Source organism: Eupeodes corollae, chromosome 1, assembly GCF_945859685.1.
Source record: "Eupeodes corollae chromosome 1, idEupCoro1.1, whole genome shotgun sequence".
Lineage (NCBI taxonomy): Eukaryota > Metazoa > Arthropoda > Insecta > Diptera > Syrphidae > Eupeodes > Eupeodes corollae.
This window is the reverse complement of record NC_079147.1, coordinates 83,063,604-83,076,264: the sequence shown is the minus strand read 5'-3', so window position 1 is coordinate 83,076,264 and position 12,661 is coordinate 83,063,604. Positions and strand designations below refer to the sequence as shown.

At 32.0% G+C, this 12,661-nt stretch overlaps 1 protein-coding gene across 2 annotated transcripts in view; it reads left to right on the top strand.

Annotated features, from left to right (window-relative positions):
• LOC129953695 (uncharacterized) overlaps positions 1–12,661 on the top strand; it is a 248,377-nt gene that overhangs the window by 42,868 nt on the left and 192,848 nt on the right. For both annotated transcript variants that reach the window (XM_056067035.1, XM_056067037.1), the window contains exon 2: positions 7,679–7,740. The gene's annotated coding sequence lies outside the window, so the exon portion shown is untranslated. The remainder of the gene's footprint in view (positions 1–7,678; positions 7,741–12,661) is intronic.

The following is a 12,661-nucleotide window of genomic DNA, read 5'->3' as shown; positions in this document are numbered from 1 at the left end:
TCATATCAAATTTTGTTTCTTTATTTGTTTTACGAGTATTATTTTCTTGGTACGGATTTTATTTGAGGTCCTTTGTGTTTGAAGAAACACCAACTCAAAATAATAGTTTTGTTTTGGTTTTTTTATAAATAAAGTGCGTATACGCCTAAAAAACAGAAGACCCTCTAGAGACCCTCTTCTCTGCCGTAATATAGGAACATCTAAAGCCCATCGTCAACAACCTGAAAGGTCCTTATCAGTGTGGTTTTAGACCAGGTAAGTCCACAGTTGATCAAATATTCACATTACGGCAGATCCTGGAAAAAAACCCAAGAACACCAAATCGACACATCATCGATTTCAAGGCCGCATATAACAGCATATACAGGGACCAGTCTTGGCATCACTGCCAAATTCGTCCGTTTGTGCAGGATGACCATGGAGAATTCACGCTGCTCCATAAAGGTTGGAAACAACTTAACAGAACCTTTCGATGTCAAAAAAGGTTTTAGAAAAGGTGATGCGCTGTCATGCGATTTTTTTAACATCGTGCTTGAAAGAATAGTGCAGAGCTCACACGTCAACACTGGAGACACTATCTTTCAAAAGTCTATCCAATTGCTGGCATATGCTGATGACATTGACATAATCGGAAGAACTCAGGGTGATGTCAATGGGGCTTTTGTGAGTATTGAGGCAGAGGCGTCAAAAATGGGTTTGACGATTAATGAAAACGTCATCATCGACAGAGGGAACTTAGAGGTGGTTAAGGCCCTCGTCTATACCTAGGCTCGGCTATGAACGCAGAAAACAACGCCAACGCAGAGATCAAACGAAGGATAACTCTTGCTACCTTCTGTTTCTTTTGGCTAAGAAAGCAATTGAGTGTCAAAGCCCTCTTTGGAGCGACCAAATTGCCACTATATAAGACATTGGGTCATTTTGGGAGAAAAGTTTTTCACGTGATCTACAGTCCAGTTTGCATAGAAGGTGAGTGGAGAAGAAGATGGAAAGACGGACTGTATTAGCTGTACAGCGAAGTAGACTTACCCAGAAGGATAAACTACTGAGATATCTGGGTCTAATTTAGACTTAATGCGGATTGTCATGAGGCTCATGAAGCACCTATAGCTCAAGACTTGTTGCCTAAGTATGGCTCCGATGACAAAGCCGCATCCAATTAAGCGCTGTTGGTTTTCTCGGTAGCAGTCAACATAGTAAATATCGCAACTTTTCATCCTCTTTTTGCCCGGCTCATCCCATCGTATTTTCTGGAAGACGGTGAAGTCTGCTTTATATCGTAGTAGCCCTATAAGGTGTTCACTAAGTATAGTTCAATCTTACTGGAACTGTAGGGGATACCATTTATTCCATTTCGGGGATTCTTCCACTGGATAAGGAGAGGTTCCTTATATCAACACCTTTAGTTTGCTACCCTCAACAACTTTCCACTTGGGTTGGAACCCAATCTCTAGTTGAGATACTAAGCTCCCGTTGTTTACCGCAGGAAGGCGAGAGTAGGAGTTAATGGACAGAGGTGTGTTTTTGAGAAAAAATGCTAGGGACGCTTGTGTCCTCTTGAATGCACATGTCTACCATTTGAACATCAATCTTTTTAAACCTTCCGTAAAATTGTGTTAAAAATTTTATTTTTAGTTTTATAGATTTGGAAAACCATAACAATTTTTTTGAAGAAAAAAACTTCTTCATGAGTTAAGAAATTCTCAAGAAGCCTTAAGTGTTTTTTTGTTTTAAAGACGTAGCGACGTTATTTTTGGCATTAGATTCAAAATGAGGCCGTCAAAACACATTGGAAAAGTTTAATTCGATCGCCAGAACTAAAAAGGAGTTGTATGTAAGCTGAAGTGTTTGTTTCTTTGTTTGTTTGCTTGTTTGCTTGTTTGTACGTGCTAAACTTAGGAACTACTGGTCCGATTTGAGAAATTCTTTCAGTGTTAGATAGTCCATTTATTAAAAAATGATAAAGGATAAATAAAACACTAAGAATAATAGGAACGGAGTACCAATAAAGAATTATCCAATACCGGGGAATTGCTTTGTTCAGGGAATTACTTATAAAATATTGTTTCTTCATTATTAAGCGCGCTTATAAATCTTTTTGGATTTAAAAGTTTATTTATTGAGTTATTTTTGTTGATTTTTTGTGCTAATGCTAATAAATATCTACTTTAGTTGATTTTGTTGTGTTTAATTTTTATTAAGTTTTGGATTTTTTTTTATCGTGGAGAAGCAATATTAGAGAATAACTCATTTTTAAGTACGTGACAAACGCTTTGCAGCTAGTTTAGTTTGATGAACATTTTGAGCTAAAATTTTTGAGGAACAGAATAATAACACAGTTAATTTACAACACCGAAATTTAGTCAAAATCGTTTGAGTTGTGTTTAAGAACATTTAAAAAAATCAGTTCTCATAATAAATATGTTGTGGGTCTTTAAATTTTTTTGAAATAAACTGTTTATTAAAAAGAACCGCAATTGAAAGCCTACAAATGAGACCTTAGCGTTGTTTATACGACCCTGTTTCCATTAAGATATTTTGTGTTATGATTCAAGATTCAGTACAATATTCTCTTTGTGGCTCCTAATCCTCCCATTTTAACTTTTATAATTCCACAAGGACATACAATTTTGTCTTTATACATAATTTTTTCTTTATTTTTATTTCATTGGTTTTATTTTCGTCTTTTTATTTTTTTTATTTATTAAATTTTTCATAGAAATTCATTTCTAAAGACTTTTCCACTTTATTCCTTATTCATTCCGGAAGTGTTAGTGTGATGTTCGTTTTTGTGGGCTATTTTTCGTGGAATCTGTGTTAGAGTTTTCTCTTTGATTGATTGCCTCATTTTTTCTATTTGTGTTTTTAAAAGAATTAACAAAAAAAATATATAAAAGAAAAGTTGAATAAAATAATATAGAAGAAAAGAAAAGAGAGAAATGAATCAGGCAAATATTTTCTGTTTTATAAAAGTGCCTTTTTGATCTCAAGGCTTCTCGTTGTTGCTGTTTTTGTTGTCATCGTCACTCTTGGTGAATGGGTCTTATGATTATGATGGGTGGAGTTGATGGTGCTGTTGAAAGCAATAATTCATCATAGAAAAATTTGAATGAAATTAGAGATTTTTTTTTCTTATGAATGGTTTTGAAAATTGACCCTCCCCCATGTCGTCAAGCTGTGTTATGAAGTGCCAGAAACACTCTCTTCTTTTTTTGTCTGCCTTTTAAATTGTTAAACGAGACCTTATAATTATGGTTATCGTAAGCTTTGTATTTCGAAGCTATACAGATTTATTTTTTAACGCCAACAAACTGAATTTAATCAAGTCAACTGTGATCGAAAATATGCAATATTCAGTTCAATATCATGATTCAGTGGTATACATATGTACATATATTTACCCAAAGTTTTAAAAATATTGAAGTAAAGAAGACTTTTTAATTGATTTTTGTCAAATAAATTATTGGTCGAAAAAATATCCTTTATTATCAATTTAATAAAAAAGGTTAGTCTAAGAAAAGATTGTAGTTTGTCATTCATTTTCAAGACCTACCGATGAAGTATTTTGTGGAAAAAAGATATTTCAAAAATTATTATCACTGTTTACATGGGTAACGTGCAGCAAAAATGCTCATAAATCATACTGTACTTGATCAATGGCAGAAGTTATGTTAGCTCTTAAGTTCTATGTCGTTTGTAGCTAAGTTCAATACCACAACTTAATATCTGTTTATAGACTTTATAGCTGCCATATTATGATAAAGCAAGACTAAAATTACACATATTCATAAGAAAATTTGGCATCACAAAAAAATTAATACGACTATACAGGACGGACATGAACCAATATAACAAGCCAAATTTAAATAGTGGAATTTCTATCAACTCCATTAAATATATCCAACGGACTACGACAAAGATGGTTTGGCCTGTACGAGAAATCCGTAACTCCGTCATCACACTAACAAGAAGGACGATTTTCACCTCCTTTAGCCAGTTGTTGTGCAAATACAAAAAGACTAATTTTGAGATTTAAATCAAAGAAATACCAGAGTAAAAATAAACATAAAGAGCCTCGGGTAGTTTTCAATTTGAATTTTGGACATAAAAACTTCTGTCTGTAACTGTTTTAGGATTTTAAGTCAAACCGTATTCAGAATCTCCAAAAATGATTTCATTTTCCTGCATATTCCCGTTCATTAATAAATATATTGTTGATCTTTTCAAGACCCGAAATTCGTGAATTGATCCCCACTTGTGAATCCTTTAGATGAAGTGCATATTGCTTATACATTAAGGCTCTTGAAACTCTTCCGGTTCATGCCTTCATCTACAAATCTTAGAGGCTTAGAGATGGATACAATCGATGGCTCCAAAAGCATCATTTAACGTGTATTTTTCTGTTTCGATATTCTTATATGAATATGAACCTGTTCCATAATTTGTTTGGCCACTTGCTTAACGGTTTTGTATATTGTTCTACATTCAACTCTAAAATACACTTTGTCCAATATCACAATACAGAGGTTCTTTCGATCTTTGATTCCCACAAAAAGTAGTCAGCAATTTTCTGTTGAAAATCGAAATAAATTATAAAATTCTTCATCATTAATTTGTACAATTTTCTAAAAAACTTTAGCACGCCTATAATCTCGGTCATATCTTAAAATGAGATCTTTTCAAAGATTTCTAGTCTGGGTTCTAGGAATCTTGATATTTTTGTAGCCTTAACTATGATATTCTTGAATAAGCTAGCACACAATTTTGCGCTTAAACTGGACAACAAATAAATTTTTAAATAAATAAATAAATTGGGTGGCGCCACAGTCCGTTTGTGAACTAGGGCCTAGTGACTGACAACTCTCAAACATTCCTGTATGCGAGTATTGTTGTCAGGGATAGAAGGGACCTACAGTTTTAAGCCGAATCCGAACGGCAAATTTGAGAAAGCACTTTTCATGACAAGAATTACTCTTGGAGAATTTGTCAATTGAGTTGGTAATTGTCACTATTAACATTTGTCGTCTGGCCCCAATTATCCCTTTCGTGGATAAGGCTGGGGGAAATGCAATGGATTTTGGTGTTTATGGTTACCTGGAGCCCAGTAACAGGAGTTTTGTTTATTAACGTGCCCGTTTAAATGAAATTGTATGTTTAAATGAATTTTATGTTTAAATTAAAATCAGCCTCATCGCTCCAAAAAAATGGGATTCACAGTACGAAAACGCCCCAACACCGTCTAGACGTCTCACAAAAATTGTTGCGTCAAACAAAATTACTTTTTTTGGGTTCTTGAACGATTTGAATGATTTTGAATGGATGGAACTTTAAATCCTTAACAAAAATTTCATGAATAATCGCACTTGGAAGTCCCGGTTAGGCTGTCTTTTCCATATCAAAAGTTTCGAATTTTTACGTAAACTTCCTTCAACAACTTCAATATTTTTGGGAGTCCATAAGGATCGAAAAAAAATTTAAATCTGCCACCAGGCCTGTATTTTAAGAAATTTTCGAAACATCTTTAGATTTCATCAGTCTTACATTAATCGCTAGAAATTGCTTGTCCCCTTATATTCATAAGAGGAAAAGGGAAACCACAATGGGGGCCTCAGAGATTGACTTGCTTAGAAGAGAATGCAAGAAACTCTTCAACTGAGTCAAAGCCGCAAGACTAGCCCCTCACTGGGATTCTTACAAAGAATTCTTAAGAATTTACAAGAACGCACTAAGGAAATCTAAGAAATCTTTCTGGCGATCCTTCTTTGGCACGATAGAAGAAACTTCTGAAGCCCCTAGTTTACGGATAATTTTTCCAACTAATCCAACAATGCCAAGCTGCTTGAAAAATGCAGTTGGCTCCTGGTCAAATTCAAGTAATAAATCACTGAACTTACTACTGGTCACTCACTTTCCTGGTAGTTCTCTTACCGAAACTTGTAACAATTGTATACGTTCAAGTCCCAAAACAACATATCCACAAGGTCTAATCAAAAAGGATAATCCACAATGGGCTCTCAACAGCTTCAAACCATTTAAATCTAAAGGACCAGATGCAATAATACCGAGCTACTAAAAACTTCTGACATAATTGCACCAATCCTTGAGGCAATTTTAACCAGCTATCTTTACTTGGTCCATATTCCCTCTGCATGGAGAGAAGTTAAAGTTGTTTTTATACCCAAAGAGGGTAAATGCTCGCAAGTCAATCATAAATATCTACGACCTAAAAGTCTATCATCATCCTTCTTATGACCTTAGAATGATTGATTGATATCCATTAAAGGGCAAGTAAGATGGTTAGTGCTTTTATTGACACCAGTCTTATGTCTACGTCTCAACATGTCTACCGTAAAGGTAAATCGCTGGAAACGGCGGCGTAAAACACAATAGTACGCACCATCGAATACTCCCTCCATCACAGAGGGTTCACTATTTTTGCTTTCCTTGACATCCAATCCACTTTTAACAACATGGACACATTTGCAATCACATCTGGGCGACGACTCGTAAGCAGAGGGACACCGCCGCAAAGCTTCGTCGCAGTGGACTAACAACAGCCCAGGCTGTAATTCTTATTATTTAGAATCGATTCCAAAGCACACACACCACACCCTCCCCCAACTGTAATTCGACAGAAACTTCCAGATTTCTATACCTCCCAGATCTTTCTGTCATTTTTTTTTTATATATACATAGATGGTTCAAAAACAAAGGAAGGAATTGGTTCCATTCCACGGACAGATAAACTAGCCAGGAACGGTACAGTACAGCCCATTCTACCATGTTTGGCAAATGCTGGCATACATCGCTACCTGTAAACTGTTGCTAATGAAAGACGCTGTGAAGAAGGCAAACACCAGGTGAAGCAACATCACCGCGTGTCAGGTCACAAAAAACATCTGGCCAACATTTTAGATTAAAAGTGATCTAAGCAGATCACATACAAGCTCGATAATCAGTGTCATAACCGGGCACTGTCTAATAAGAAAGTACGCTACGCGGCTAGGCGTATTCTCAAATGACTTTTGAAGAAGCTGCATGGACGAGGAATAGTTGGAAACAGTTCTTCACCTTCTCTGCTCTAGCTCAGAAATGAAAGAATTTCCAAGGAGAAGGAGGAAGCCTCAAGATTCATGTTATATCACAATGGGCCATTTAACTGGCATAAGTGTGTCCGTTTCCATCATGAACAGCCACCTTAACCTATTCTTATCTACATGAATATTAAATAAGTGCTAAACCATCTGTGTATTTTCAAAATTTGAGCAGATAGTCAAATAAAAGTTCAAATTCGAAATCAGCAGTAAAATTAACTCTTAAACATATTTTCAAAACATTAAACGCATAAAATTGAAAATTTCTCAAAACTCCATGTATAGAGCCAATAGAAGACTCACAACTAATGCGAATGTTCAGAAACAAAGTGAAGTAATTAATTGATTCAAACTGTGTTGTGTTTCACATCGGCCTCATAAGCACAGTGTTTGGTTTTCGTTAAAACTTGTTAGAGAAAACCTATGTGATAAAAAATACTTCAGGACAACTTAATCCCTTAAAAAAGTATTGTTATTTAAGTAAAAAACACAGAAAAACCATTGTTCTTTTATTTATTTTAATAAATTTAGTATTTTAATTTGCAACACTAGTTTTAATATATTTTATCTTTCTTTTCTTTCAGACTCATGTCAGTAAAACCAACAATGCTGAAACCTGTCATTGGATCTAAAATTAAATAAAAAAGTAAGCTTTTAACATATCCTTGCACAATATATTTTACTATAATATCAAAATCCATCAACCGAAAGAGAATTTCTAACTAAACTAAATCTCCAACATTTAAAACGGTACGATTAAATAAACATACAAAATACAATGTAGTTTTCAGATAGAAAAGAAAAACAACAAAACTAAGCACCCACATAAGTCTTACGTCTCCCTCTCTCTCACACACACTTTTTCTTGCTGATTTATTTCGATTAAGAAATTTTGTATTTGTCTTTAGGAAAATCCTTTTGAAAATTTATTTCTTAAAACTGTTCTATTTGAATTTTGCCTTTTGGCAAATTTTCTAATGAAAATAATTTCGAAAATGAAAATAATATTTATGTATGCTCTTTGGGTGTTTTATGAACTTTTGAGAATATTTAAACAAGTTGCTTTTCATATAAATTGGTATAGGACAATTTAAGTGAGTGTTTTAAACATATTATATGCCATGTATGGAGAGGTGCCATAAGCTCAAGAACTTACCCACATAGCTAAGGTAGGTAAGGCCACCTCTACTTTTTGCTTCTGTTCATAACGACGATGAAGAGCCGACAAAGACGTGTACGCTATACGGTACAGGGGTATATACTGTATACAAATAATATGCGAAAATTGAAAAGTTCAGGGACTAAAGATTCTATATCGTTGACACGTACGACACGACTTCATAGATGAACGTGATGTTGAAATGAAATATAAAATCCATATCAGGGTCACCGATGGAGTTTAGAGCTAAATAGAAGTTTAGTATGATACAGTTAGGAGTGTACTTATGGCGATGTTTTATAGGGATTATTGAAGATTTATCATTTATAGGCATGGGGCTCCTTTGAAACATAACTCTAACTATAAACAAAACATCACATCTTGTATTTTTTTTTTGTGCTTTTGAACTCGATAACTTGGCAAAGTTTGAATGTTTTTGATTTATCTACAAATATTTCATAAGCATTTTAAAATGTATGTATTTTTAGTATTTTTTAAAAATATGGACCGTTAACACTAAATACAAATGATACTATGTTATAGCTCAGAAAAATTAAACGTTTTAAGAGAGTTGAGGAACCAATAAGAATGATATTCGAAATAACATTATTCAATTGCGTTCAATACTGAATTGAATCACCTAACATGGCAAAAAGCTTTAGGATAATTGCATATTGGAATTTTATAATCGTGACATTGATCTAAATCACTTACATATTATTTTAAAGATTGGCAGGTTTCAACTTAACCCTTTTGTACCTCAATTACCTCAGCTTTTTTGAAAAATACTATTCTAAAGTCTTAAAAAAATGCCAAGTAATTGAACGATTATTTATCAAAAATCCCATTATTATCTTCAAAACATGGTTTAAATCTTTTTAATATGCTACTTACTTTTCGGGAATTAATGAGTCTTGACCTTAACTAGTGAAGATTTTCTAAAGAATTTTAAGAGTTTTAAGATATTGATTATAAATTTCCGAAATAATGTAAAATTTTATTAAAAAAGTTTGATATGTCACTTTCTTATATATTCTGAAACGGTAACATCTCAAAAACCTATGATTTTATTCAAACTAAGGCTTTAAAAACCTTTACAAAGTTTAATATACATTTACTGACAGCACCTTACCCAAACAAATCAAAAGATTGAACCTATATTTATTTTTTGTATTTTTCAAGTAATAAATTAAGTTCATAGTTTTTTTTTCAAAATAATGCAAAGTCCATCATTCTGTCACAGCTTTTATATGTTTACCCATTCATGACTCCTTAGCTTGGTCTCGATTGATCACTTCAAATTTGGTAAAACAAAAATTGTTACTTTTTTTCTAAAGTTCACATCATTGTAAGAAACCACATGAAATTTATTTCAAGGAGCTTACTTAAGCTTTTGGGCTGCATTAAGAAAAGTAATTTGAAAACGATTAGTGACAATAATATTATTAACTCAGTTATGACACACGAACATGGTCGTAAAGTTTCTTGCCTCCCCCTTTGTTACCATTATTTTAACATGTTTTAGTTAGTTACGTTCCTCTACTCAAACAATTAAACCGTATAGACCAGTTTTGGTTTTACTGTTAAGTATAGACATTCCTTCTTTAGTCGTACTTCAGGAATATGGAACGTGTTTAGCTCATTTATTAACGTCATTGATTTCATAAAAAAAAAAACAGTTTCAAAAACATTCCTGAAAAATTAAAAATATAAAATTTTAAAATCGAATGAAAATAAAGTAATGCAATTGTGAAAAAAACTGTCATGTTTTGTTTAAAATATGCATAATCCTAGAACAGTTGGTATTGAATGTTAAAAGAAATGCGAACTAAACTAATAACCTCGAATATTTGTCATCTGTTCGAAAAAAAATTAGAAGACTGAAAAATCATTACAAAATCAAAATCATCATAATCGGTTGGGATACGACCGACAGTGTCAGTGACAGGTTTTCGAAAATTAGATCTCCCATACCGTCTTTCAAATTATGAAGAAAAATCCGCTGTTGTAAAATGTCATCATTCTTGAAACTTTTTTTTATTTTAAACTCGCCTATGAATTTTTTCCACAAACATTGAGCGGTTCGTGTTGTCTCAGATTGAAATATTCTGTTCAAGCCATTCATTATTTTTAAATTTAAGGCAATCAAATATTTAAAAAAAAAAATATTTTTTTTTTGTATTTTCTAGAAAATTGAAAATACAGGTAGCCTTAAGATATCTCCAAATGAACTTCAAATGAAAAAATCAAATAAGGGATCCCACTCCTCTATATACCATTTCTAAGGAAAGTCACCGAGTTTGACAAACTTTTAAAACTTGATGTTCATCGCCACCAAGTGCCTTCTGAAAGTTTATAAAATCTTTTTGTTTTTTTGATCTATGACAGAAGTCCCTCACCGATTTTTCAACATTTCAATACAGCAATACAATGATTTAATAGAAAAAATATTTCTATAACCAGCGAATGGTTAAAGGTGGTAGATTTTGAGTTTCAGAAACTAAAAAAGTGGAAGAAATACTACTTAAGTGGTAGAAGACCCATCACTGACCGACACTGATAAATATTTTCCCATTTCCCTGTATTTTAATATTTCTAAAAGTCAAACAAAGTATTATTAACAATGTTGTGTGAAAGGTTGAAAATTCTGGATTCAATATTTTTCTTTGTTCTGAAAAAAATTGAATCGAAATACCAATACCAATACAAGTTTTTAGATCTCTTTGTGGATTTAAGCTTTTTGTAAAAAGAACATTCAATATTTAGTTTATGCTTAAATAAGTTTGAAATTAATGTCTGTTTTTGTAACCCAGATTTTACAGTCGAAGTCCAATTCAATCAATTTTCAGAGCAGTTTTTGAAAATTAGTATTTCTTATAAAATTATCATAGCAACATTCTTTTGTACAGAATGTTTTGAAATCAATGTTCATACCAATTTTATGTAGAATTTTTGTAGATTTTATTGTATATAAAAAAATCTTTAATTATTGGATTTTTCTAAAAATTTTAACAAATGTTAAAAATCATGTTTTTTATAAGATAAAGTTTGAAGCTATTAGTTTTAATTGTTGCCAAAGCATTCGAGTTAAAATTAAATTCTTACAAAATATAAACTATTAATATTTTCTTAGAATTATGTTTTTTGTAAAAAAAACAGTCACTTAGATTTTAGTGTGTTGTATTCATACAAAATTTAAAACTCCAGATTTTAATCAAACATGACATTGCGATAGTAAAGAAGTCAAGAAAAGTGGGTCCCCTGATTCCGTGCGTCCGTCTATCTGTTTATCCACTTCAGCCCAAACCATTAGTTCGGTTGAGTTGAAACCTTATCTCTAGGTTAGAGCAGATTCACGTTAGGCTTTCTTTTTTTACTTTTTTCTAAGACTAAAAATATCAGTATTCTCCAAACAAATTTTTCAGAAATTTGAGTTTTCTTAAACCAAAATATTTTTATTAAATTTTCTCTAAAAAATTGGTTCCTTAGTTGACTTCTCTCATTAAAAAAAAATACTTTCGAGTTGCCTCAGAAGAGTACCCACATAAAACCGTTATTTTGGTTAAAAGTATTCTCGAGAAATAACTTACCAATTTCTATAAGTTTTTTCTTCACAAGTTCTTAATTATAATTGATGACCAAAATGTCATTGTTTTTTTTTTTTGATTTATAAAAAAATATTAAATGTTTTTTTTCAAAATTCGATATTTCGAAAACGGATTAACACTTTCTACGAAAATTAAATACGAAATGTATATTTGTCCTAAATAACTGCGTACCAAAAATATTTGTAAACATAAATTAAAAAATTGTATGTAAACAAATAAACTAATAAAAAAAAACAGCTCTATCGATTTTCGGAAAAAAATTAATGAATCAAACATTTTTTCTAAAAATTAAATAGCACTTACTTTTTTAAAGAAATGATTATACTATATGTAACTTTTTTAATATTAAAATACTAATAAAAACTTTGTATGAAGAAACAAGTTCCTGAACATTATTTTAAAAGTAAAAGAAAATCGCTCAATTTATTTAATTGTCTTCTCGAAATCTATTCATGCTATTACCAACAAAACAAATTTTATTAAAAGTCGATAGATATTCTGTAATAACCTACAATGGGTAATTATATCTGATTCCTTAAAAACAGAGACATTGAACTAAAAATAGCTTAATCCAGAAATATAAATCTCCAAAACAAATCCCATACAATTTGATTTATATTCAGGGAAAACAAAATTTAAATTTGTTTCCTCTGATATTTCTCTTAATCTATTTTACAATCTTATGCGTCAAAAAATTGTTTGCTATAAAATATAAATCAATTTATACCAAGGTATCCCCTCTTTTATAGCTACGGTGCGAGTATGATTATAATAGACACTCATGAACTATAACAGATAAG